Here is a 26211-nt window from a genome sequence, read left to right as displayed (position 1 = left end):
CATCTATTACCATAGATTACATTGTAAGTCCTATTTTAACCCTTTATACAAAAATAGGGAAGTCAGTTTTCCCTTTAACAAAATGTTGTTACAAAAACACTGTCTTTAGATCATGATCGTTGCATCCAGTGTAGTAGCTCCTTCGGTGATCTTCTTTTGTTGCTGTCAAATCTAGACTGCGAATCACAACTGTTCAACCACAATATTTACACGTCATTTCTGCAGTTTCAGCAACTGTGGAAGTAATCTTGCAATCTCCAAGCAGTTTCAGCAACGTGGACTTCACATTGTTCTTTAACCATTCAACAACTATCAATTCAATGGTTAATAATGAAGATAGTGCAATTATATGTAAAATAATTAAACGTATAGTGATGAGAAGAAATATTGTGTACCTCTGGGATGCTTGGGTTAAAACAATAACAAGGACTTTTAAATATAAGTTGAAAAAGGATGACATCATAGCAAAATTTATGGTCAAAAAGAGACAATATGAGGTCCTTACATCCCCCCCAACTGAAAGGGTTGCATGTCCTCATGCAACTTTTACTCTGAGTCTGAGTCTAAGTACTGGGTTGTATAGTGCAAGTTGCTTAGACAGTAAGTACAAAAGGTGCTATCAACCAAATCTCTGAAACCCTGGACATTCTATATTCTTTGCCATGCTGTGAGCTCCTCCATTTTGGGCAACCTAAAATAAGCCTTATATTGTTGTACTAGTAACCATAGAAGAGGGAAGTGAAAATGATATCCTAACCACTTTTCAGCACACTGTTCAATACATTTGACATAATTAGGTAGCCGTGAAATTGCTACTTGAAGATTAAGCGGAATAAATGGATGATATTCTTTTCTCTCCTGAGGGCAGTGTTCCCAAAATAGATTGTTTACCTGTAAGGCAAGAGCTCCCTTGGCTTTGACATAATATTGGCAATCTTGTAAGACTGCTGCCTGTAATTCTCTCAGATGCTCGGTCATTCCTGGTTCCCTTAGAAACCGATGATGTTCAGTGACAAAATCGGTAGCATTCTGTGGTTTGGATCGAATCCACAAAAGGCGATTATCTTCATTGTGTTTCGCTGAAAGAAATACATTTTTCCACGTGAGCTGATTGGCCAGGAAAGAGACAAAGGCTCTAATCTGAATGTCCCCAACCAAAGGAATCAGATTAAGTTTTCTATCCTCAGGCATGGCTTCATTATGGAGGTATAGTTCACAGAGTAAATTTTGTTCACTAAATGATGCCTCTGTGAATGTTTTGATAAACTCTTGAGGTGTAGATACCTCATGAGGTCGTCCATCTCTGATTGCCTTTGCTTGGAAGAACGCTAGGCGCTTTGCCAGAAACACAGAATAATTAAAAGATGGTTTCCTGGTGGCTAGTAGTCTTTGAACCAAATTAAACATGAGGGACAATTTAGTTTTTAACTGTTTATTTTCCCTGTGCTGTGCACAAGACTGTTCCAACACTTCCCAATTTGCATATACATGATTTTTCTATGATAATTTATGTTCTTGCAGGATCCTTTCTTGTGACACAACGTATTCCTTCTTCCATGCATCCATTTGTGCTTGATTGCTTGTGGTCTAAGTGAAGACAGTCTTTGAATGTCGAGGTTCAGTCTGGGTAAACACAGTCGTTGTAGGCCTTGATGCAGGATTTTCAGTTTTAACAACCAGAGTAGGCCGAGATATTTGTGGTTTCACTTCTTTTTCAAAAATCTTTGAAGGCCCTGTTGGTTCTTGTGTAACAGCAAGGTATTCCTTTTTAACTATAACAGGAGTCTATGCAGGAGTGGCTCCAGGAAATGGGACTTCGACTATCTTATAACCAGCCTGATGATAAATATTACCACATTGGCTACACATGTATTCACTATATTGATCTTTCTCTACACTTTTCTCGGTTGCAGATGCTGCATGAGCTAAGGTGTACAGATTAAGCTCTCTTTCATAGGCTCTCCTTGCCACTATTAGTTCCTGCTTATAAACCTCGAGCTCTGATTTCGTAAACTCGTTTTCTTGTAAAAGGGAAGCCATGGTACCTGGCCTTTGTGTAGTAGTCACAATCTCAGTAGCTGATTCCAATGGATGGACGGGTGTTGTTTGGTAGCAGCTTCATTGTTTGCAGCCTCAGTAGGTAGTTTTTGTGTGACATCAGCTGAATACTCAGCTGGTTCTGTCACTGCTATATCATGCTGCGCATCCACATTTTGCATATCAACAGATGGTTCTTGTGTAGCAGCTATTGACTGCATAGCTAGTTCCTGATTATCTATATTCTGTTCGTTAGCAGGTGGTTCTTGTGTAACACTTGTTGAGTCAGTAGCTAGAGCGGCTATATCCTGGTCATTTGTTTCCTGGACATCAGCAGGTGGTTCTTGTGTGGCAACTGCTGAGTCAGTAGCTGGTTCTTGTGGGGCAGCTACATCTAGATTGTCTGTTCTATGGACATCAGTAGGTGGTTCTTGTGTAGCACCTGCTGAGTTGGTAGCTGGTTCTTGTGGGGCAGCTACATCCAAGTCATCTATGTTCTGGACATCAGCAGGTGGTTCTTGTGTAGAACTTGCTGAGTCGATAGCTGGTTCTTGTAGGGCAGCTACATCTGGGTTGTCTGTTTTCTGGACATCAGCAGGTGGTTCTTGTGTAGCACCTGCTGAGTCGGTAGCTGGTTCTTGTGGGGCAGCTACATCTAGGTCGTCTATTTTCTGGACATCAGTAGGTGGTTCTTGTGTAACACCTGCTGAGTCAGTAGCTGGTTCTTGTGGGGTAGCTACATGCTGTATATCATCTTGGGTATCTACTTTTGATGGATCAGCAGATGGTTCTTGTGGAGCAGCTGTTGAATCAGTAGTTGGTTCTTGTGTGACAGCTACATTCTATGAAAGGAATGATGTCACAAAATCCTATGCATTTTGCATTTCAGTACCCGAGGGTGAGGTAGGTAAAGATTCAGGGCCTTGGGGCTATGGTGGGGTATGGGGTTTTAGGATAATAGGTGGGGAATTTATGGTAGTGGTTCTAATTGCTACTTCAGAAGACGTCCTCGTTCGTCTTCTTAGTAAAAAGGCAGGAAGAACAGTGGTTTTTCTTTTATGAGTAGCTTTCTCTGGGGTAGGAAGGTCATCAAAAGTTATAGCTTCTTTAATTGAGGCCCTTGTTCGTCTTTTTGGTAGGGGAGAAGCCTTTTATTACCTTTTCCTTTTCAACTTAGCAATGGGAATGTTGTCATCTGAATCATCACTGGGGATATGGACAGTGGGAGTGGATGATTTAGCTAGATTATGGGGTGGGGTCGATGCGATGGAGGGGTCAATTGGATTAATTGCTACGGGAGGCTGGGGATTTTCAACATTTAATTGGGGAGTGTCGGCTGCTGTTTGATAAATTTCAGCATCTTCATGGGGTTTTGGGGGTGGGTTGTTAAGGAGAGGGGGGTTCTGTTGAGCAAAGCCCCTCTGAATTAGAAGCTGAACAAGACGATGGTGAGTGAGGGAAAGGAGTGGGTACTTCACATTCATGGAATAATGTGACATATTCTTTAGACACCCAAGTAGATAATATGGCATATTTAACAGACGACCATGTCTTAAATGATTCAACAGGACAAAATTGTGCTGATAAACTACCTGGTAACATCCTTCGCAGGTGAGGTAGTGCTTTACAAACTCGACAACCTTCGGCCATGGGAGTGGTAATGAATGAAGTGCAACACCCTTGCCTTTAGGCTCGACCCACTCTCCTGGTAGAAGGAAGTCCTGCTGTGCATTCAAAATGATGTGTTTGCGACTGAACCATCAAATGTCAGTGGCCGGTAAACCTGAAACTTGTGCTATATCATCCTCTGTTACTGGAATTTGGACTCCTTGAACGGTAGAGTAGCCTTCTTGTAGATTGCGTGCAAATTCAAGGACTTGTTGGGGATCAAATTCTTGGAGCCTTCGAAAATAATCTAGCCATCTTGCCTGCTGAAAAATCTAATATACCTCTGGGTGCAATTCCAATAGAGCTGTTGAGGCGGGTTCATTTCGAATAGCGTTGCCTCCCATAGTTACTTGCTTCAGTAAAATGCACAGTACAGAGCCAAGTTACTGCACCCGAAACAGAGTAAGTTTTGGAAATAAGGTCGTGACATAATAAGACAAAGATGGGGTGACGGGACATAATCATGGTAAAAAAATGACGGTGATTGGCGTATCATGAAATGATTGCAAAACTTTGGTATCCCCCCGCCCAACTGCGGCTAAAATGATAAGTTTTAATGTACGGCGATTGCGCTAATCATGTCGCAATCTTCTCATTAACTATAGTTTAATATTTACACATAAAAAACGCATACCTCATGTTTACCTTCGATTGATATTCTAAAAATACAATGTCATCGGTAGTAGATCACGAATGGTTATGAAAAAGGTTTTGTAATATGGGGGTATTTATATGAAAGGCTTTTATAAACATAGGGAGGAGGTCGTGAAAGAACAAAGTTATAAGGATCAATAGATATTTCTCACAATGGAAAGTAATATGCATCCATTCTTTTGAGAAGACTTAATGTTTCAATTACGGGAAAAATGGGAAAAATTGGTGTTTTAGGGAGAGATGGAGAAAGTCGGTGTTTCAACAATGGGGAAAATTGGTGTTTCGGCAACGGGAAAAAGGGAAAAAGTTGGTGTTTTAGCAATGGGGAAATGGTGTTTCAGCAATAGGGAAAATGAAGAGAGATGTTGCTGTAAAGCAAAATAGGAAAGTGTTGCTGAGAGGTAATGTGGGGAAATGAGCTATGAATTGAGGTGAGATGAGAATGCTTCCCAAAATTAAACTTGAACCTGCTTGCAATCCAATTGTTCTTTTCAACCAGCCTCCCAATTTGAGATCTGCAAAATAATAAATTATAACATGGCAACCCTTGACAGGGATTATTAGTTAAGTAATCTAATCTAATAATAATAAAAGAATATATAATGTAGAGATTAAATGCAATGAGGGGCAGCAGGCTCCCCCAAAAAGATATAGTGTGAATCTGCCATGCAAGTGGCCTTAAAATCCTCTTTAGAAATTGGTTGCTGGTACAGACGAAGCCAATACCCATTCACTAACAATGGTGTTCTAGAATCATCAATTGTTAGGAGCCTTACTGTTCCATTGGGAAAATCACTATCTATCTCGTAAGGTCCCAGCCACCTTGTTCACAATTTTCCTTGAAAATTTTCAAACCAGGAATCATACAATAGAGCCCAATTATCTTTTTGGAACTACTTATGCTTAATATTTTTATCATGCCACCTGGTTCTTTGTTGTTGAATCATAGTTGTTTGATGGATGGCATCCAATCTCTTTTCATCCAATTCCTGAAGCTGCTACAACCTAGCTGTCTGTGCATCAGTCAAATCAAGGTTAATAGCTAAAGCAGTTCTTAAGGTTTTAATTTCAAATTCCATAGGAAAAGCAACACTTTTACCATAAACCAATTCATAGGTTGAAAAACCTATAGTGTTCCTCCAGGTAGTTCTATAAGCCCATAATGCCTCAGACAGCCTTTGAGACCAATCCTTCCCATTCTCCTTCATTGTTTTTGTTAAAATGGCTTCTATGACTTTATTTGTACTTTCCACCTGACCATTAGCTTGGGGGTGGTAAGGTGTAGTCATTTTATGATTAATATGATATTTTTGAAGCGTAGCTTTAAAACCATGAGAATTGAAAGGAGGTCCTCCATCTGTGACTAGTTCTATAGGCACTCCAAACCTAACGAAGATTTCTTCAAATAAAAAGGTTAAAACAAATTCTTCATTAGCTCTAATAAGTGCCTTAGCTTCCACCCATTTAGTCATATAATCTGTACAAACCAATATGTAAACTCTTTGGTTGGATGGAGGGTTGATGGGTCCTATAAAGTCTAGAGCCCATCTTTCAAAGGGTTCAAGTATTACCTGGGGGTTCAGTGGCATTTCATCTCTATGATTAGGTTGACCCATTCTCTGACAACTATCACAGGCCCTAACATATTTCTTTGCATCCTTGAAAAGTGAGGGCCAATAATAACCCATCCTGAGAATTTTATGTGTTGTTCTCTTATCAGCAAAATGCCCTCCACAAGGGCCATCATGACAAGCCTTCAATATATCATAAACCTCATCTTCTCTAATGCATCTTCAGATTTCCTGATCAAGTCCTGTATGAAAAAGACACCCACTTATCCAGCTATATTGAGCACTTTGTTGAATGATCTTTCTTTTCTCCCGATGTGATAGGTGTGATGGTAGCTTCCCCGCAACCAGATAATTAGCAATGTCTGCATACCATGGTGAGTGAGCAGATATTGCAAACAAGTACTCATCAGGAAAGGAATCATCTGCTGGAGTATTATCATCATTTTTTATCTGAGAAAGGAAATCAGCAACCACATTTTCTTTACCTTGTCAATCCACAATTTTAATATCAAATTCTTGTAGTAACAATAACCACCTGGTAACTCGAGCGTTTGTGACAGATCTATTCATTAAATACTTGATAGCCGAGTGGTCAGTATGAACAAAAGTAGGATAACCAGTAATGTAATGTGGAAATTTATTAATAGCATAAATTACTGCTAAAAATTCTTTCTCAGTAACTATGTAATTAAGCTCAGTAGGGGTCATATTCTTACTAATGAAATAGATAGCATAAGGAAGATTATTCTCTTCTTGTCCCAAGACAGATCCAATTGCAGTATCGAAGCATCAAAGGATATATGAAAGGGAAGTGCCCAATCAGGTCCCCTTAGAATAGGAGCTGTAGACAACTGATGCTTAAGTTCATCAAATGCTTTCTGATAGGCATCAGTCCACTTAAATTCAGCATTTTTCATAAGTAACACAAACAAAGGAGAAGCTATTTTAGAAAAAAATTTGATAAATCTTCTGTAATATCCAGCATGTCCTAAAAAACTTCTTACATCAGTTTGTGTTTTAGGAATAGGAAGGGTCTGAATTACCTGTACTTTGGATGGATCTACTTGAATCCCAAGGAATGAAATGAAGTGTCCCAGTACAATTCCTTCATTCATCATCATATGACATTTTTCAGTACTTAAGGAAAGATGAGCTTGTATGCATCGTTTAAGTACTTTCTCAAGGTTTTGTAATGCATCTTCAAAAGTCACACCATAAGGAGTAAAGTCATCCATAAATATTTCCATAGAATCATTAAGCATATCAGAAAAGATTCCTATTACTGCTCTTTGAAACGTTTCTGGAGCATTACATGGTCGAAATGGGAGAACTCTATAAGCAAAAGTTCCCCAAGCACTAGTAAAATTGGTCTTGTCTTGATCTTGGGGTGCAATTCTGATTTGGTTATATCTGCTAAAACCATCTAAAAAGGAAAAGAATTTCTTCCCTAACACGCTGTCCATCACCTGATCAATAAATGGCAAGGGGAAATGATATTTTTGAATGGCATTGTTTAAGGCTCTATAATCTACATACACTCTCCATTTCCCGTTTTTCTTAGGTACTATCACCAATGGAGAAACCCCTTCACTGTCATATATGGGGTATATAAACCCTCCATTAAGCAACTTTTGAAGTTCTTCCTTAACAATTTCCCTCAAATTGGGATTCATTCGCCGCTGGGGTTGACAGACTCGTCGGGCCCCCTCCTTAATATAGATACAATGAGTACATAATTCAGGAGAGATCCCTTTCATGTCTGTGTAGTCCCATGCAAATGCTTCCTTGTTTTCACGGAGAAACTTCATTAGATGTTGTGTTTCAGCATCTGATAAATTGGGGTTTATGTTCAGTGTTTTGCCAGGTTCGATTTCTACTGTTATGCTTTTAGAGGAGATAGCAGTTGATGTTTGAGGTAAATTTTCAGATTTAATCTTTTCCTGTGTTTCAGGTTCCAGAATTGTAGTTAACTGATTATATGTTTCAGAAGTGACCGAGGAAGGTTCAGAAATAAAATTACTAATTACTTCATCTTCCATGGTGTCTTTAAGAGTTAAGGCTTGTCCAATGGTCAAAATGGGTTGAGTGTCATTATCGTCATAGTCTAACCATACAGATTCATCATTGTTAATCATAGGTGTAGCATGAGGGTAAAGAGTACGCTGCTTAGTTTCACATCCATTAGAAATTGTCATTGAACCTGATCTACAGTTGATAAAGGCATCTGTTGTAGCCAGCCAGGGTCTCCCAAAAATCAGAGGATGCCCCTCCAACTTTGCTTTAGTCTGTAATACAACAAAATCATCTGGGTAATTCTAGGATTCAACTGAAATGATTAGGTCTTCAATAACCCCTTCTGGTTTGATTGTGGAACGATCAGCTAATTCCAGGATAGTTGGTGTCTCTCTAATTACATTTTTCAACTGTAACAACTGTGCAGTTTCAAGGGTCATAATATTTACAACAGCACCTAAGTCTACCAGAACTCGTGAAACAATAGTTTTTCCAACCTGTACTGTGACCGTAGGGTGGCCAGGATCACCATATTTTACAGGAGGAGCTTTTCCTGACATTAAAGTAGCTAGATCACCCATCACATGAACTATAAGGGGATCTTTAACTTTCCTACCAGGTTTCTTGATGCAGATGTCTCTGACGGTTCTGGCATAAATTGGTACATCTCTGAGTGCTTGTAAAAGTGGAATTTTAACGTAAAGATTCTGCAATTCCCCAAGAATATTAAAAATAGGCAGCTCAGGTGTCTTAGCGAGAGCTAGACATTCAGGGAATGGTGGCTCTACTGTTTCAGCAGTTTTATTAGAGGATGGCTTGACTATTTTAGCACCCTTATTAGGTAAATTATTCTTTTTTGTCTCTTCTTTATCAGAGTCAGAAGAGGCAATATTGCCAATAATCGACTCAACTACTCTCCCAGATCATAAATGAATATCATTACATTTCACAAGAGGTGTAGGCAGGTTCTGAATGTCAATGAATTGCACAGCTTTATTATTATTAGGGTTAGGGTTCGGTTGTACAGGCAGCTGGGGTTTCATTGTCTGATTATTCGGTGGAGTACCTAATGGGAGAGAAAGTTGTTGCTAGAACTGAGGAAATTGGCTGGGAACGGAGTTTGTTGGGCTTTACAGTTTGGGTTCCATTGATTAAAATAAGATTGTTGTAGAAGCCAAGGAGTCCACATTACAGGGTCTACAAAGGGAGGGTTTGTTTGTTGCATGGGTGGGAAATTCATTTGATTAAAGGGTGGGTATTGCATTTGGTTGAAGGGTGGGTAATTTGCTTGATTAAAAGAAGGATAATTATTCCAATGATTAAATGGCATACTAGAGTTCGTACCTTGTCCTCGTGGTTTCCATTGCCTCCTTTGTGTCAGCAGATAAACTGCTTCAGCTTCCTCCTCAGTTGGTTGCAATGCTGCTTTTATCCCTGGTAAAGAAGGGCATTGTTGAGTTTCATGGTCCTTCTCACAAATGGTGCAGATTGGTACCTTGTCCAATGGACATTCCCTTAGCGGATGTTTTTCTCTGCATTTAGGACAGAAGATGGCCAACGCGGCTTCTGCCTCTGCTTGTTTCTTTTTAACTTGCAAGGTATCGATCTGTGAAGCAAAAGAACTTAACATTTCAGTTTTGAATTCCTCAAGTAGATTACCTATTTCAGCTCTTGTTGCTCCTCCACTGGCTGATTTTTGGACTCTTGAATAAGTATTATCCCTGCTTTTTGATTTATTTGCAGCTCCTCTTGAACATCTCTTGCAGAGGTTAATGATTTCATCATACGATTCTTTAGATATATCCCCTTTACCAAGCATATTCAACATATCTAAACAATCATCCCTTACCCCTTTCAATAATATTGTTTTGAGGATATATTTACTTACATCGGGGAGCTTGAATCTCTGCAGATTATACTGGAGTCTTTCCACAAAGTCCTCCAGATTTTCATCCTCCTTTTGAACCATCTTGAATAATTCCTCCCTTTTTTCTCTCGTCCAGCAATAGTCTTGGTATTTGGCCAGAAACTTCTCCTTCATCTGATCCCATGTTGTGATCACATGACCTCCCAAGATCATAAACCATCTTAGCGCATTTCCTTTTAATTTTGTTGGAAACAACTTCAATTTTCGAGCATTATTAACATAATCATAACTTCTACACAATATATCAAACTTGAAAAGAAACTCATCAGGGTCTTCACAGGATAAACCATGGAAGTTAGGTAAGGCTGAGAGTGGGATATTCTTCATAGGAGTTGTTCCTCTGGGAAGTTCTACAATAGGGAATTCCAAGGTGGAGAGAGAATTCTCGCCTCTTCCTTCTCCTCCTCCACGTCCTCCGCTAAAGAGTCCTTCAGTATTTCCATCCATTGGTTGTTTTCCTGTTGCACTTGCCCAGTCTTCAGTGCTTTCTGTTGTACTCTCAATGTCCTACACTGGTTCCTCAACTTCAATATCTTCTATTGGTTCTTCAATTTCGTCCACTGGTTCCTCAGTATGTTCTACTGTCTCTTCAACCCTTTTAGGTCCCACTACTTCCTCTGTTTCATAGTCCGTTTGGAGAGAATTCTGAGTCTGTGGCCTCCGAGAGCTTAGCCTTTGAGAAGTCTCAAATTTTGAAATAATCTCATCAATGAAAGTTTTTCTTCCTCCTCTTCCTTTGCCCTTGCCACATATAGGATTAGTTTTCTTGCGTCCTCTCATGCATCCTGCATATCTAAAAGAAAATCATTAATGCTTTTAAAATCTATGATTGCCTTCCTCGGCAACGGTGCCAAAATGTTGGTCACTTTAATTGCTTATTAATTCAAACAACAAAGTGCTACATAAATTGTCAACCCAGGGAAGTCTTGTTATTTCAAAGGCAACCGTGATGTACTCAATCCTAAAAGCAATAAAAGTTGTAGTAAAGACTGGTCACACTTTGCCTTAAGCAAACTGAAGCTCCACTCTGAGTTACAGCAAAAATAACCTATTGCAGACAGCTGCCAGAGAATGCTTAAAAGAAGTAATCTAAAGAATCAATCTGCAAAGGAAAGCGTTGGCTATGCTGTAACAGAGAACAGGACCCTATTCCCAGAGCGGGAATCTTCAGCACCTGTTCCTGATTATCAAGCTGCCACCTTGCTCTGTAAACTTAATTGCAACACACATGAATTAACTGTTGATAAAATAAACACTACAGCAATCAATTGGAAAGAAAACAGAGTTTCAGCAAAATGATATTCAGTAAACAGTACTGTTAACAAAGCATGAATAAAAGACACACTTAACACACTGCAGAAATATAATGGGTGAATCTTGTGATGAAGGTGGGCCCTGTCCTTCTCACAAGATTCCCCAGGAAACAAGAACTAGAAAGAAATGTTCAAAACAAGATTTTATTCATCTGTCAATATGTCATGTTACAGAAAAAAGGATTCAAGTTCTGTTCCTTCAACTAAGCCTTTTCTCCGCAGTCTGTTCCTCTCCTTCTAATGTAGATGTCTCCTCTTTTTAAAGAGGGGACATCTATTACCATAGATTACATTGTAAGTCCTATTTTAATCCTTTATACAAAAATAGGGAAGTCAGTTTTCCCTTTAACAAAATGTTGTTACAAAAACACTGTCTTTAGATCATGATCGTTGCATCCAGTGTAGTAGCTCCTTCGGTGATCTTCTTTTGTTGCTGTCAAATCTAGACTGTGAATCACAACTGTTCAACCACAAGATTTATGCGTCATTTCTGCAGTTTCAGCAACTGTGGAAGTAATCTTGCAATCTCCAGGCAGTTTCAGCAACGTGGACTACACATTGTTCTTTAACCATTCAACAACTATCAATTCAATGGTTAATAATGAAGATAGTGTAATTATATGTAAAATAATTAAACGTATAGTGATGAGAAGAAATATTGTGTACCTCTGGGATACTTGGGTTAAAAGAATAACAAGGACTTCTAAATATAAGTTGAAAAAGGATGACATCATAGCAAAATGTATGGTCAAAAAGAGACAATATGAGGTCCTAACAACAGCCATCTAGTCCAAAGAGAAAACTATTGCAACACATTCATTTCCTGTCACACAAGTTTTCACCAATTCTCATGCCAATTCAAATTCTAAGAGAGACAAAGATGTATGAGAGATTAATAGAAGAGATAAAAACTAGAAGCTTAAGAACCAAGAAGAATAACCCCTTGTTTTTTCATCCTCTTATTTTTATAATCACACCTTAACACTTCATCTTTCCAACCTTTCAGCTTCTTGGGAAGACTAACAATCACATCAAAGGGAAATATTCACCCAAGGTATAATTTTCCTCTTAAGTCAAGTTTCCCCCCTCCCCATGCCATCATAATGTGTTGGTTTTCCCCTCTCTTTAACTCTATCATTTTTATTAATAAAAGTAAACATTACATCATATAATAGAGTTTGACATCATTGCATCAATGCTAATACCCTGACATTATATGTTCTTAATTGCAATATAAAATTTGGGGTAATGAAAGGGGTCTCACATGATTTACCAAAACATCCTGAAATACTAATATCTAAGTTTAACATAAAATAATTTAGACCACCTAAGGATAATGTACACAATACATTCCAACAGTCAAATTAATGAATGCTCATAATGACGATGTTGTTTTTCATCTTCTTCCATACACTTTAGAATAACACTTCCACATGATATTTAACTTAGCTATAGGATCTATTACTAGGCAAGATCAATTTGAAATAACATTTTTAATAATATTTTGTAATGAAAGAACCATAATTGCTTTAATATTAGAGTTATTTAGAATGAAGGTGGGTACCAAATACATGACTAAGTATTTTAATGAAATATTAACTACAATCCTTAATAAAATACCAGAGACTTCTGTACCTACCATTGATGTTCAATATGGATTTTACACCTCTATGATACTCATTCCCATTCTTATGTTTATTCAATGAGATCGAAAAAATAATTTGGATTAAAATGTTAAAGAAGTGATTAATGTGGAAAAAATAGATTATAAACCTAAAATGGAATCCCGAAAAATATCAAAATAAAATTATACCCACTACCAAGAAACATGTTCAACTAACTAAAACAAGCCCAAAAATAAAAGAAAAAGACTCCACCAACATAGAAAGTGTACAAAAAATCCCATGAAATAATTGATTTATCAAAGAATTCCAAGGAGGTAACTTTGGCTAAGAAAAGATTTAAGCCATTCCTATGAAAATACAATGCCTCCTAGAGTTGTTCTCCTAATTATACTTTAAATCCAAGAAGTTGAAGAGACTATGGATGAAGTAGAACAAGAAGATACCACTATACAAACAAATGGGACAACAATGTTATTATGAGATGTTTTACTTGGTAAAGATATAAAAGACGAGGAAGGAGATGAGATAGTTGAAGAAATATGCATAACTAAGCGGCTTCACCAAGTGACTAAATTTTACAAAGGGAGGTCCTTCTCAACCAAATATGCTTTCTACCTATACTACTCTTAAGAAAACACTCTAAATTTACTAAAAATATAGCGAGTCCTTTTCCCATTTCTAAATTGGAATATAATATTATGAAAGATTTAGAAAGAAAAAAAATACAATGCATTATCTCTACAACATAACTTAGTAGAAGAAATTGCCACTTAAATCCTTGAATGGTCCTTTTCTGAATACATCATAAAGCTCCTTTGATTTAATCAAAATTAGTTACATGAGTGTGCCATCCTTCTAGAAACTTGCTCATATTCACCCATTTTCAACTAAAGATCCTTTATGCTAACTCAATAATTTTCAATTCTTTCATAGGACAAAGAATCAAGAGAGATCAACTCTTTCTTAATCCACATAACTTGAATTTAGTCAATTTTATTGAAGGAATTCTTCTTCTTCCTCTAGACTTCATTCCAATAGTGGACTCCACTAATATGAAAGTGAATCTCCTTAAAGGTATAGGCCATTATAACGCCTATAGCCCCATCCTTATTCTCATCAATGACATGCCTTTATTGATCATCCACTACATATATAACCATAGTCTTTCTAAACTACCAAAACACCTTATTCTTTAATAACACTTCCATATCATAGTTGTTCCCATTCAAAACCATAGGCTCTTCCTTGGAACTCATGATGTTAATCCATATATCTAAACCCTAATTCTATATTTAAGTCAAAACCTTTGGTTAACCTACCAAAGATATCAAACTCTATAATTGAACATGCAAGTGATAACTTCTAAAGGGAATTTTAGATAACACCACAATATGATTTGTCTTAACCAATAGCTCTTATGCCATGTTAGAGAACTATGGAATTAGATAGATCAAGGAGATGAATAGTCTAACAAGAGGTGGTGCCAAAAGGAACCATTACAATGTGACATATTTTAAGTGAGAATAACTCAACATACAATAAACATAATGAACGAAAACAACTTACATAATAGGCCAATCCACAAGATAATATATATATTGCATTAAAGTGTGACTAACTATTTAGAAGCAAGGAAGACAATGTCCACTTTGATTGACCAAGTCACATAATGAACTCTTTGAATTATCCCTTAAATTGCACATTATCCCACTACCTTGGTTGCCCCAACTAACTATTCAAATGCTCAATTAAACACTAAATCAACTTTCCTAGTCATTTATCCACTATTTACTGGTTATCTCTAGAATATGCAAAGATGTGATGAGCTTACTTAGCTAGTTGTTCCAACACCAAGCACTATTAAGAGATTGGGCAAATATTATAATACAATACATTTTGTATTATGTTCAACACTTAAATAGTTTTTACATACTTGAGTCATGTATAGAGTAACATTATTGATTTCAATCCCACCAAGGTACAAAGAGAGCCCACTACCAACTATTAAGCATTATCCAGACATTATTTACAAGAGTGCATGAAACATATTTATACACAAATGACAACAATTATTGATAGAAACATTACCTAATAGTCAACATTGTGTAGAACGAACTTGGCTACTCATTGTTTCTTTCCCTAAAATCAAGTCAACGATAACGTGCATTAACTTGGTCAAATTTTATCATTGGCATAAATCTTGAAAATAACTATTTAGCTTTGATCACCTATGTTGTCCTTTGAGTGGCCTCCTTAGGCTAATGACATTGATGTGGTCCCTTGAGTTGTTATTGAGATGACTTAGAATATCAGTTGTTGAGATGGTTCCAAAGTGATCAGCACAAGCATTGAAGGGTCAATGCATTAAAAGTCAGAGTCTGACTAAATAAGAAAGTTTAATGTAACAAGAAAATTCGTGTTGGTTACTCAAGAAACTCAATTAATATCATAGAAACTAAAATATATGACTACTCCAACATGATGAGAATCAATGAAAAATTATGACCAACTAAAATTAACTCACACATAAATCACATATAATGCAACGTTTAACACGCTGGTTAAACTTAAGTGTTCTTTGAATAACAACAAAGATGCCAAGAAAGTCCTGCTCAATACCTATGTTGATGTGGTGCTTTCTTTTGCCATCAATTTAGTTTACAACATCCATGTCAAGATTTTGAGGGAATTTCATATTCAAAATGATAGCACATTACAATAAAGTTATGTTAAGCCTAAAGCAGGTATGATCTGTCGCTTTAGATTTATAAAATGTGTGGTACAAATTCCTTATCCGCAAAAAGTGTATATTGATGTGTTGCATCTTTTTCTTTAGTCACCAAAAGATTGACAAGTTCAGCATCATGCTTTTAGCACTTAGTACGTTGTAGAAAAAGAAATGACAACTTCATGATAAAGCAAAAGTTATACAAGAACATGCCTCTATGAAAAGCATTATCATAAGATTTCAATAATAATATCGATATGGTGGGAAATAACGTGTATAGCTCTATATCACTTTCGTAAAGTACTTTATGTCAAATCCCACGTGTAGTGTTTTAAGTTTGACACATATTTTAATGATTTATAGTTTTTGCATATTCGAATTAAATATTGATTCTTTTTAATTTATAACATTAAAAAATGTGATGTTAATATAATTATACAATGGTATGCATATGCCACATAATACTAGTTTGAAAGTTCTATGTCATTACTCATTAGGATGTTTTTAGCTTCTAATATTTAAAAGTTTTTTTTTTTTTTTTTTCCTTCAATTAGAAATCTATTTTGTGCTGAAGTGTTTTTATAAATTAGGAGCTCGTTATTTTTAGCGATCATTTCTGGATATAAATGTTTTTTAGTTATATGATTAAGATGTTTGGCACGAGTAAAAAATAAATAATTTAAAATGTGTGGTATATTGTAATGTTGTAAAAATTGTTGTGGATATTTTATTGGACAGTTCTTCATAAGAGATATGATAAAAATAGGTTGAAATTTATATTATGAGGGGAAACTTTTTTAGATTCCAAATTTATTAGTTACAATTTTCTACTTATAGAAGTAATAGATACAATGTGGAAAATAACAAACAATAAAATACAATCACACACCAACTACAATGAACACAAGATATGCTCGAGGAAACCATTACCAAGCTAGAAAGTGAGGCTACTCTACTCCCTTTTGCTTCAAATGAAAATAATGTATGTACAAAGGAGAAGGCACTCTCTGTGGAGTTACCTAAGACCTATGGCCTAATATGTTGCTACAAACACTAAACCCCCTTTCTTATGCTCTCTCGCTCCCACTCCAATTTTTCTTATACCACCATGGAATAAGAGACAATCAAAAAATGAATGGAACTCATTTTCCTCCCAATGGCTTTGTTATAGTGTAATACAATATCCAACTGGGGGTTAAGTTTGACTCCTTCAACTCTCAACTAGAGTTACAAAATTTGAGCCTTCTAGAGTCTTATTCATAGTGTTAACGTGGCTATCGCCTTTTGCATGAGTAACTAGGGCTGACATCGCATCCACTCAAACCATTGTGGTCAAATAGCAATTTCAACTTCAGATGGTATAACTTTTGCATGCGAACATCTCACATCTTTCTTGCATTATTAGAAAGGTTTTTGAGTGTGCAACAACACCATGTGGTTATCAAATAAGCAAGAGTGTTAAGGCCCTATGTTAGGCCATTGGGCCTTAATAGCGCACCACAAATGGTAAGTAGTAATGTGTGTTGTAGGCTTCTCTCCTGACTTTCCATTGAACTTCAAAATTTCATAGGGTATTTTTACAGGGACAGGTGTCCATTGTGGGTCATGGGATATGGGACCATTCATGAGTTTATCCATGTCTAGTAAATAAAGTTATGCTAGAAATCGAAATTGAGTATTATAAAATGGGTCTAAAGAAAGAGTGTTACACTAAAAAATGTCACCTTGACTACTTACAGTTAGTATGGCTCAAATCAACAGTCATACTACCCTCTTAGGCAAGTCTCATGCCTCTGTTATCCATCTCAAACTCAAAGAAGAGAGAAAGTCTTGTAAAAACTATGTTTATCTCTGGGGTCGCAGGTTCTCTCTAGCCTTACCTGCGGGGACGCTGACCATGTTCACAAAATCTGCGTCCATGGACGCTCTGTATGTTAAGGGACAGGTGCGTCCCTCTGTAAAAGGCAAAATGCGCGAGTTTTATCTTGAAAAAGTTACTTGTGGTTACTTCTAGAACATTCTAGAGGTCGGTTTGATGAAATGGATGCGCCTCCAGTTGGTTCATGTATCTCTATTAAGGGGGAACTTATCCCATCAATAAGGGAGCTATCCCACCCAAAGAGGGGGATGATCCCATTGATAGTGGACCTGAATAACCTCTTTACAGCACTATAAATAAAGGCATTGAGCCAGAAGGAGAAGAGGTTGGAGCTATACATTTTCTTTGGGTAAATGCTGCAGGATTTAGGTCTTCCATTAGAGCCTTTGTGAGGAGAGATTGTCTTCACTTGATTCTACTTGGGAGAGGGTGAGCTTTGTCAAAGTAGAGGAAAACCCTTGATGGACCCTGGGAGGAACTTGCACAACACCAAGGCCAGGTTGTAAGAGTTTCTTTGTTTCGTTATTAATACAAACTGGTTTATTTTTCTCAATAGCTTGTGTTAATGAGTTATTTCATGTGTTCCTTGGTCTGCATGTTGAATATATGTTTTATTATATGAAATGCAAGTGCTTGGTAATTGTTTGATTGTTTGTGGTTGCAGGAATTGACTTGAAGGAGGAGCTCATCCGGATCGTCAAGAACGGACTTCAACAACAGCGTTTTGGAATAAGGTAAGCCTAAACACTTGTAGTTTTCATGTTGTAAAAGGTGTATTTAGAGAAAGATCACTCCATTTTGTCTTGTTTGTCATTAGAACGTCTTAGACTTCTAGGAAGGTCAGTCGTGTCCGCACCCTTGACCAATTCCGTGTGACAAATTGGCGACTCCGCTGGGGATTCCATTAATGTGAAAGTCTTTTCCTTTGTGTGAACTTTGCTCTGAGAAAATCATTTTTATTTTCTGGTTTTTGACTGTGAGAATTAGTATTTGGGTGGCTTAGCTTTAGATTTAGTTAGATTTGGTTTTTCTTAACTTTTCCAGAAGGACGCACCCTCTGAGTACTGCACAGTGCGTCTTTGGACGCGCTGTTGCCACTTGCACAGAGCGGGCCCGCGCCTGTTATAACGGGTTGCCTGCGTCTTCCTGTAAAAATTTAGGAAAACTCCATTTTTGCTTTAATTGCTTTTAGATTTTGATTTTTCTTAGTTTTTTCTGCCCAGATCCTTTAGTACCCTGTCAAAAATTTTCACCTAAGCTTGTTCCTGCTCTTAGCTTTCATCAATTGGGTGTTTTGAGTCTCTTTCTTGAGAAATTCTTGATTTGATTTCCTTTGATCATTACTTGGAGGTTTGTCTCAGTCTTTTCACAATTTTGCATCTTTTTGCTTCTGTTTTTGCAAAAAAAATTTCCCCCTCATTCGCCGGGGGGGGCTAAATTGTGTATGAGTGTTAATCGCCTTTGAGTGTTTTTATGTTTTGATCTTTGGAACTCTCACCCAATTTTCTCGACTTGCACTTGATTGGTTCTTAGATTACATTAGAATCATCTTGTGTTTGAGAATTCTCTTGCATAGATCACATTTGCATAATTAGAGTTCTCAGTTTCAGAATATGAATGAAAAAATGTGCATAGATTACATTTGCATACTTTTCATGTGAATTGTGCATAGATTACAATTGCATAGTTTACATTCTGAAAAAATCAATTGTAGATTTAGATAAGCTTTCTTTGATTTGAATTTACACAGAAATAAAATAAAAAATTGGTTTGGAATTGATTTGCATTAGTTTTTCTTGATGAAATTAGTGCATTTGAGAATTTGTTAAATTTTCTCTTAATGATCAATTTTTTGCATTGTTGGAAGTGAATGGAAACTCTCTCCTTACTCTAGTTAGGATTCATCGAATTGAAAGGATTGCATTATCATATTCAATTGCATTCAGTTGAGTCGGGTCATAACACCATTGGTTTCATCTCCATTTACCCATTTGAGTAATAACAGCCTTAATAACACAGCGCTTAATTAAAATTCATCTAGTAATTTTTACATTTCTAGGGCTCTGAAACACCAACATAGCTTAGGCTAGGGTCTTGGAATAGGTGAGTACTTAACTCTCCAAGACTACAAAACCAAACAGATAGTTTATCTTGAGTAGAATCAAATCCAATTGTTACATTTACACTCTGGGAAAGCTCCTCTTAAAGGAGAAGCACGAGCTCGTGTCCGAACCAGTGAGGGGATCCATCCTCCCTCGTTGGGAACGACGCCAGACAATACGTATTACAAACGGTAAACCTCGGATTAACCATTGTCGAGGAGCCAGGGGTCACTTATTGGTAAACCTTGGATTACTATCAAGGAGCCGGTAAGGGGATTGAGCTTGCTACTCTGCCCTTGCGTGCTGTCGGAGTTTAGACTGTTCCCCCAGGTGTATTTGTTACTGTTGGTGACCTTAGTGACCATAATCTTTAGGGTTCTACCGAGGTGACGGTGGAGGGAAGGTCCCACTGTACCTGGAGCAGACGTCGGTTATACTCACTTGGATTTTCCGGGGGGTTCACTTCACTTCGAGACGGTTCAAGTGGAGGAACTTGTGCCGGTCTATTCATTAAGCAGGTTGCCGGGGTAACTGTTCCACCCGCCATTTCTGTACTGAATTCTGCGAGGTTGGGCTTCATCACCAACTAGTGTTTTCGGTCCGGAGAGCTTACTGTTTGTGTGTGGTTTCACTCCTAGATTTGATAGCGCGTGTTAATTTGTTTGTTTTTACTTTTAGAGACCATAGGTGTGAATTGTGAATTTTAGTTGTTAAGTGTGAATTGTGAATTGTTAATTTTAGTTTTAAATTGTTAATAAAATTCACTGAAGTTGAATATAATGGCAAATGTTCCGGAATTTATCAACCTAGGAACCCCTCCTAACGAGAATCCTAGTACTTTTCCTTACTTTGGAGATGTTGGTCCTCCTTATATGGCTACTTTGTCATTACCTGGATTTACAATAGGTTTACCGATATGGTTATTTTCAACTTCGTTGGCCCAAAGTACTCCAATTGTTCCATCTCAACCGAATGCTTCACCTCAACAGAGTTCACCATCTCAACATCACCAACCTTCTGTTGACCCTTTACCCTCTTTGCCTAATTTTTCTTCCTCCATTTCTTCCTCTTCGCCTGGTAAAAGCCTTGATGCTAGTAACCAGGAGTCTAAGAAGAAGAAGAAAGGGAAGAAGAAGAAGAAGAAGAAGAAGCAAGATAAGAAAGAAGTCAACCAACCAACCATGGCTGTAAGTGTTAGTTGTGATGAGGAAAATTCCGACATGCATCGTAAACCCAAATACCCTTGCAGGCTTTGTAAGGGTGACCACTTCCTTGTCAATTGTCCTAGTATTCCAAAGGTCTTGGAAGTATGGTCAGAAAAATCTCATCAACTTTCCATTGATCCATCAACCAGTGATAGTCAGGTTCCTGGGAAAAGGGGTAAAGTTAGGTTTCCTTGTAAGTTATGCAAAGGGAGTCATCAAACTCACATTTGCCCTCACATGGATGAAGCCTCAACATTGTTGGAAAAGCTTACTGTTCCACAGCAAGAATTTCCAACTGGTTACCGTAAACTTTCTCCCAACCTACCGTCAACTGACGGAGTGATTGATCAAAATTCAAGTACGGTCGATCACACTCTTCCATTGGAGAGTGAAACTCATGTCACTCAGGTTGATGATCAATTAGTTGATCAAGTGGTCGATTCAATTTCACATTCGGTCGATCCCACTTTCCATCTAGAGAGTGAACTTCATACCGCTCAGGTTCTTCTTGTTACATCAGATTCTTCTATGCTGGGGGGCATTTCACCTATTTCTACAGAACCCCCTCCAAGTACTGAGGTCTTTTCCTTTGATTGGAATAGACTGACAAAACCTCGTCTTCCTTCCTCCATCCCTTTCCAAATCATTGTCAAGGCTGGTGGTAGGGACATACATCGTACTCAGGTAGATGAAGGTGCTTCTGTCAGTATTTTATCCTCAACTGTTTGGAAAGCTTTGGGTTCCCCTCAGCTTGCGCCTATTACGCAGAATCTGAAAGCTTTTAACAGAACCATTAGTGAACCTTTAGGGATCCTTCCTAAGTTTTCTATTACCTTGGAAGGTAAAACTGTCTGTATTGATCTTATGGTAGTTCGAGGTCCCTTGGATTTCAATTTACTCCTTGGGCGAGACTATGTTTATGCCATGAAAGCTGTCGTATCGACACTCTTTCGCGTGATGTCTTTCCCTCACAATGGCAATATTGTGACTGTAGACCAGCTTTCATTCCCTAGTCTTATTTCAGCTACCAATAATATGACAACCCTAAATGTTCCTGATTCTAAAGTGGTATCTACCCTGCCACGGGTTAATTATGTGGCAACTGGTCCCATGTTTTCAGTTACCGATGTAAGTGAGCCTCTCACTGTTGATTTAGATCTGGTAATTGACATGGAAAACTCTATGGGATTATTTGAACACGATGTTCTTATCCCTTTTGAGTCCCTTGACGTGTGTTCCTTCCAAAAAACTATTCTTCCTTCGGATGAAGACCTTTTGGAAGCCATGATCAAGGTGTATCCATTGACATGTCTTTCTTCCAGTTGGAAGCCATGATCAGTGTACGAGGATAGTTTGTTCCTCTCTCAACCTCGTTAAAAAATGAAACTGGATGGTCTGAGGAAAGTTCCTTTTACTGTGTCAACCTCGTTAAAAAATGAATCAGTGAGTACGAGGATAGTTTGTTCCTCTCTCAACCTCGTTAAAAAATGAAATTGGATGTTACGAGGATAGTTTGTTCCTCTCTCAACCTCGTTAAAAAATGAAATTGGATGGTACGAGGATAGTTTTTTCCTGTATCAACCTCGTTAAAAAATGAAACAGGCTAGCGTGAGGATAGTTTCTTCTAGTCTCAACCTCATTAAAAAATGAAACTGGAAGTCATGAGCATAGTTTCTTGCCTTGTGTCAAGCTCATTAAAAAATGAAACAAGGAGTTCCGAGGAAAGTTCCTTTTACTGTTTCAACCTCGTTAAAAAATGAATCAGTTAGTTCGAGGATAGTTCCTTGTCTTGTGTCAACCTCGTTAAAACAATGAAACAAGGATAGGTTATATAGGAAAGTAGGATTAGAGAGGAAAGTTCCTTATATTGTGTCAACCTCGTTAAAAAATGAATCAGTGTGTCCGAGGAAAGTTCCTTTTACTGTGTCAACCTCGTTTAAAAAAATGAATCAGTGTGTCCGAGGAAAGTTCCTTTTACTGTGTCAACCTCGTTAAAAAATGAATCAGTTGATGAGGATAGTTCTTTTACTGAGTCAACCTCCTTAAAAAATGAATCAGCTAGATTTTAGGATAGGTTATATAGATAGTTAGAAAGTAAGATTTTAAGAGGACAGTTCCTGTTACTGAGTCAACCTCGTTAAAAAATGAATCAGGTGAGAGGACAGTTCCTTTTACTGAGTCAACCTCATTAAAAAATGAATCAGTGTGTACGAGGCAAGTTCCTGTTACTGAGTCAACCTCGTTAAAAAATGAATCAGTTTTGAGGATAGTTCTTTTCTTGTGTCAACCTCCTTAAAAATGAAACAACTCCCTTTTCAAGTTAAATATTGAAAGTAAACCTTCATTTCATCCAGCCGGTTGAATGCAATGAAGCCTGGGGGGCATGTACCTCTCTTTGCATCATTATGCTGGGGGCATGCGAACTTTTTGAGCATAGTTCCTTGTCTTGTGTCAAGCTCGTTAAAAAATGAAACAAGGGTAGGTTAAGTAGGTAGATTGTAGAGAGTAGTCATGAGCATAGTTCCTTGTCTTGTGTCAAGCTCATTAAAAAATGAATCAAGGATTTTAGAGCATAGTTCCTTGTCTTGTGTCAAGCTCGTTAAAAAATGAATCAAGGTTTTTAGAGTAGAGTTTTTGTTAGGTAGATTGTAGAGTAGTTACGAGCATAGTTCCTTATCTTGTGTCAAGCTCGTTTAAAAAATGAAACAACTCCCACAAGTCTTTCCAAGATCTTGAAAGTAAAGCTTCATTCCATCCACCTCATTGAATGCAATGAAGCTTGGGGGGCATGTACCTTGGTTTGCATCTTTATGCTGGGGGCATGTGAACTTATAACAAGCATAGTTTTTCGTTTCAAGCTTGCGTAAACATGAAACCGAATCCGAGCATAGTTCTTTTCCTGTGTCAAGCTCGTTAAAAAATGAAACAAATCCTCCTCTGCTTGAGTCGAGAGATTGACTAGATCTCGTAAAAGTTAAGTTGTATGTTTAGGTTAGTTATTTCAGTTTTTTGCATAATTTTCTTACAGTGTTAGGTCAAGTCTTTCAAATGATCTCGTTCATGAACCTTCATTTCATCCAACTGGTTGAATGAAATGAAGCTGGGGGGCATGCGCTCTAGCAGTTACGCTTAGGGGGCATCAAGCACAGTTTTCTCTCTGTTTCAAGCTTGTGTAAAAATGAAACTACTTTGAAGCATAGTTTTTCTCTGTTTCAAGCTTTTGTAAAAATGAAACCTATGTCGAGTCAATTTCAGTTATTTTCAAGACTCGTTAAACTCATGAAAATACCGAGATTATTTTGCTAACTTTCATTCTCGTAAAAAAAATGAAAATGCCGAGTTCTTTCCGTCTTTTCGTGCTCGTAAATTAAATTGAAAGTCGGCCATATGAGTACATTTTTATCATTTTTTCAAACTCATTAAAACTTACGAAAAAGTGAAACCTCAGAGTCATCTTTTAAGCCCTTTTCTGACTCCTAAAACATGAAAAGATTGCCGAGCTTTTCTTTTACACTCGTTAAAATGGAATTAAAAGACGGTCCCCTTATAGCTCTTTTCTGACCGTAAAATCAGGAAAAGATTGCCGGGTTTTTGTCGTTTCAAACTCGATACGGAAATAAAACGACGTGTCCTTGATCGCTTTTTACTTTTAAGGTCAGTGGCACTAATTATGAAAGTACTCCTTGGTCGCAAGATCAAGCGGTTCCCCCAGGTATTATTTTATACTTTTTCGGGCTTGAGGGACACAAATATACGAAAAAGTTCAACGTGGAGTCTCCTTTAGTTTTTTCAGACTCTCTAAAATTGAAAAACGCCGAGTTTCTCCTATACTGGGCTCGTTAAACTTTTACAGTAGAGGACCTGTTCAATTACAAACAGGAACGAACCACTCCTTCCTAGGGTTCGAATTTAAACTAGGTTGGACTCGTCCGAAGGATGAGCTTATAATCAAGCATATGTTATCCTCCTCAAGCTTGTTAAAAATAAAGAGGTACTTGCCAGAAATGGTGGGGGAAAAGAGAGAAGAATGAACCTGTTTGTCACCATTTGTCTCAGAAGAAACTTTATTACCACTCTTGAACACGACACTTTTCATTCACCTGGGTTGGGAAATCTTTTACCTCACAGTTGACCAAATCACTTTGAAAGTCTTTAACCGGGTTCCGGGAATTAACTTTGAGTTATTCGCCACCAAGCCATCTGTTGTGTCGTTATGTGTTCAAGAGGTCTGCAAGCAAAAACTTTCATCTGCAAAATACTTGTCATCCATTTGACCATCCCTGAGTCAGTCCTTACAGCAACATTTCTTCAACTTGAACAATGATTTCGTGTTGCGGGCTTGCCTGCAACGGGTCGCTTTCTATCGACATCGACACATTATCTAGAAAGATGACTTAGGAATCGACAGTACCTTGAAGTCTGCATGCATCAATGGCAGGTTTCTCGCCTTTGACGTCAGTTTACATCATTGACTTTCGATCAGAGGATTCCGTGAAGTGTTCGACATCAAAACATCTATTCACATTTCACGGGTTGTGCTTGGTACTTTGAGAACCATTGACATTACTGGTGGTTTCTCTCACGCTTGTTAACAGTTTACATCATTGACTGGTAATCAAGTGGTTTCTACCATGTTCGACATCGAATCATTTAATCACATGGCTAGAATCGTACCAATTCGGGAAGTAGAAGTGAAGACCCTGGATCTAGTTTCTACCATCCAGGCTGCGTGGAGTTTTGTATTCATTATCTATGTAGACTAATCATAAACAGATGGCTGCGTCCATACTGTGTCTACAAAAGTCTATAAAAATGATGTACTGCAAGATCATTCCTGTATCAGAATAGTTAGTCCATTAGTTAAAGTTTTGAATCTGAGTATGGGAATGCCTACCTCAGTGATGATATAATCTTATCCATGTATTTTGTGTTGAAAATTGCAGGTTCCAACCAGGGCATCCACAAGACAATCCTTGAAATGATAAAGCGCTTCACCCTTCCTAGAATTACAAAACCCTACTCTATTCCAGGCTTCGCACTTTAGGGGGCAATCTGTTACACTAAAAAATGTCACCTTGACTACTTACAGTTACTATGGCTCAAATCAACAGTCATACTACCCTCTTAGGCAAGTCTCATGCCTCTGTTATCCATCTCAAACTCAAAGAAGAGAGAAAGTCTTGTAAAAACTATGTTTATCTCTGGGGTCGCAGGTTCTCTCTAGCCTTACCTGCGGGGACGCTGACCATGTTCACAAAATCTGCGTCCATGGACGCTCTGTATGTTAAGGGACAGGTGCGTCCCTCTGTAAAAGGCAAAATGTGCGAGTTTTATCTTGAAAAAGTTACTTGTGGTTACTTCTAGAACATTCTAGAGGTCGGTTTGATGAAATGGATGCGCCTCCAGTTGGTTCATGTATCTCTATTAAGGGGGAACTTATCCCATCAATAAGGGAGCTATCCCACCCAAAGAGGGGGATGATCCCATTG

The sequence above is a fragment of the Pinus tabuliformis genome, chromosome 2_2 (genome assembly GCF_031772625.1).
Source record: "Pinus tabuliformis cultivar Carrire ecotype Pingquan chromosome 2_2, CPIR1, whole genome shotgun sequence".
NCBI lineage: Eukaryota > Viridiplantae > Streptophyta > Pinopsida > Pinales > Pinaceae > Pinus > Pinus tabuliformis.
Note: the sequence above shows the minus strand (reverse complement) of the source record.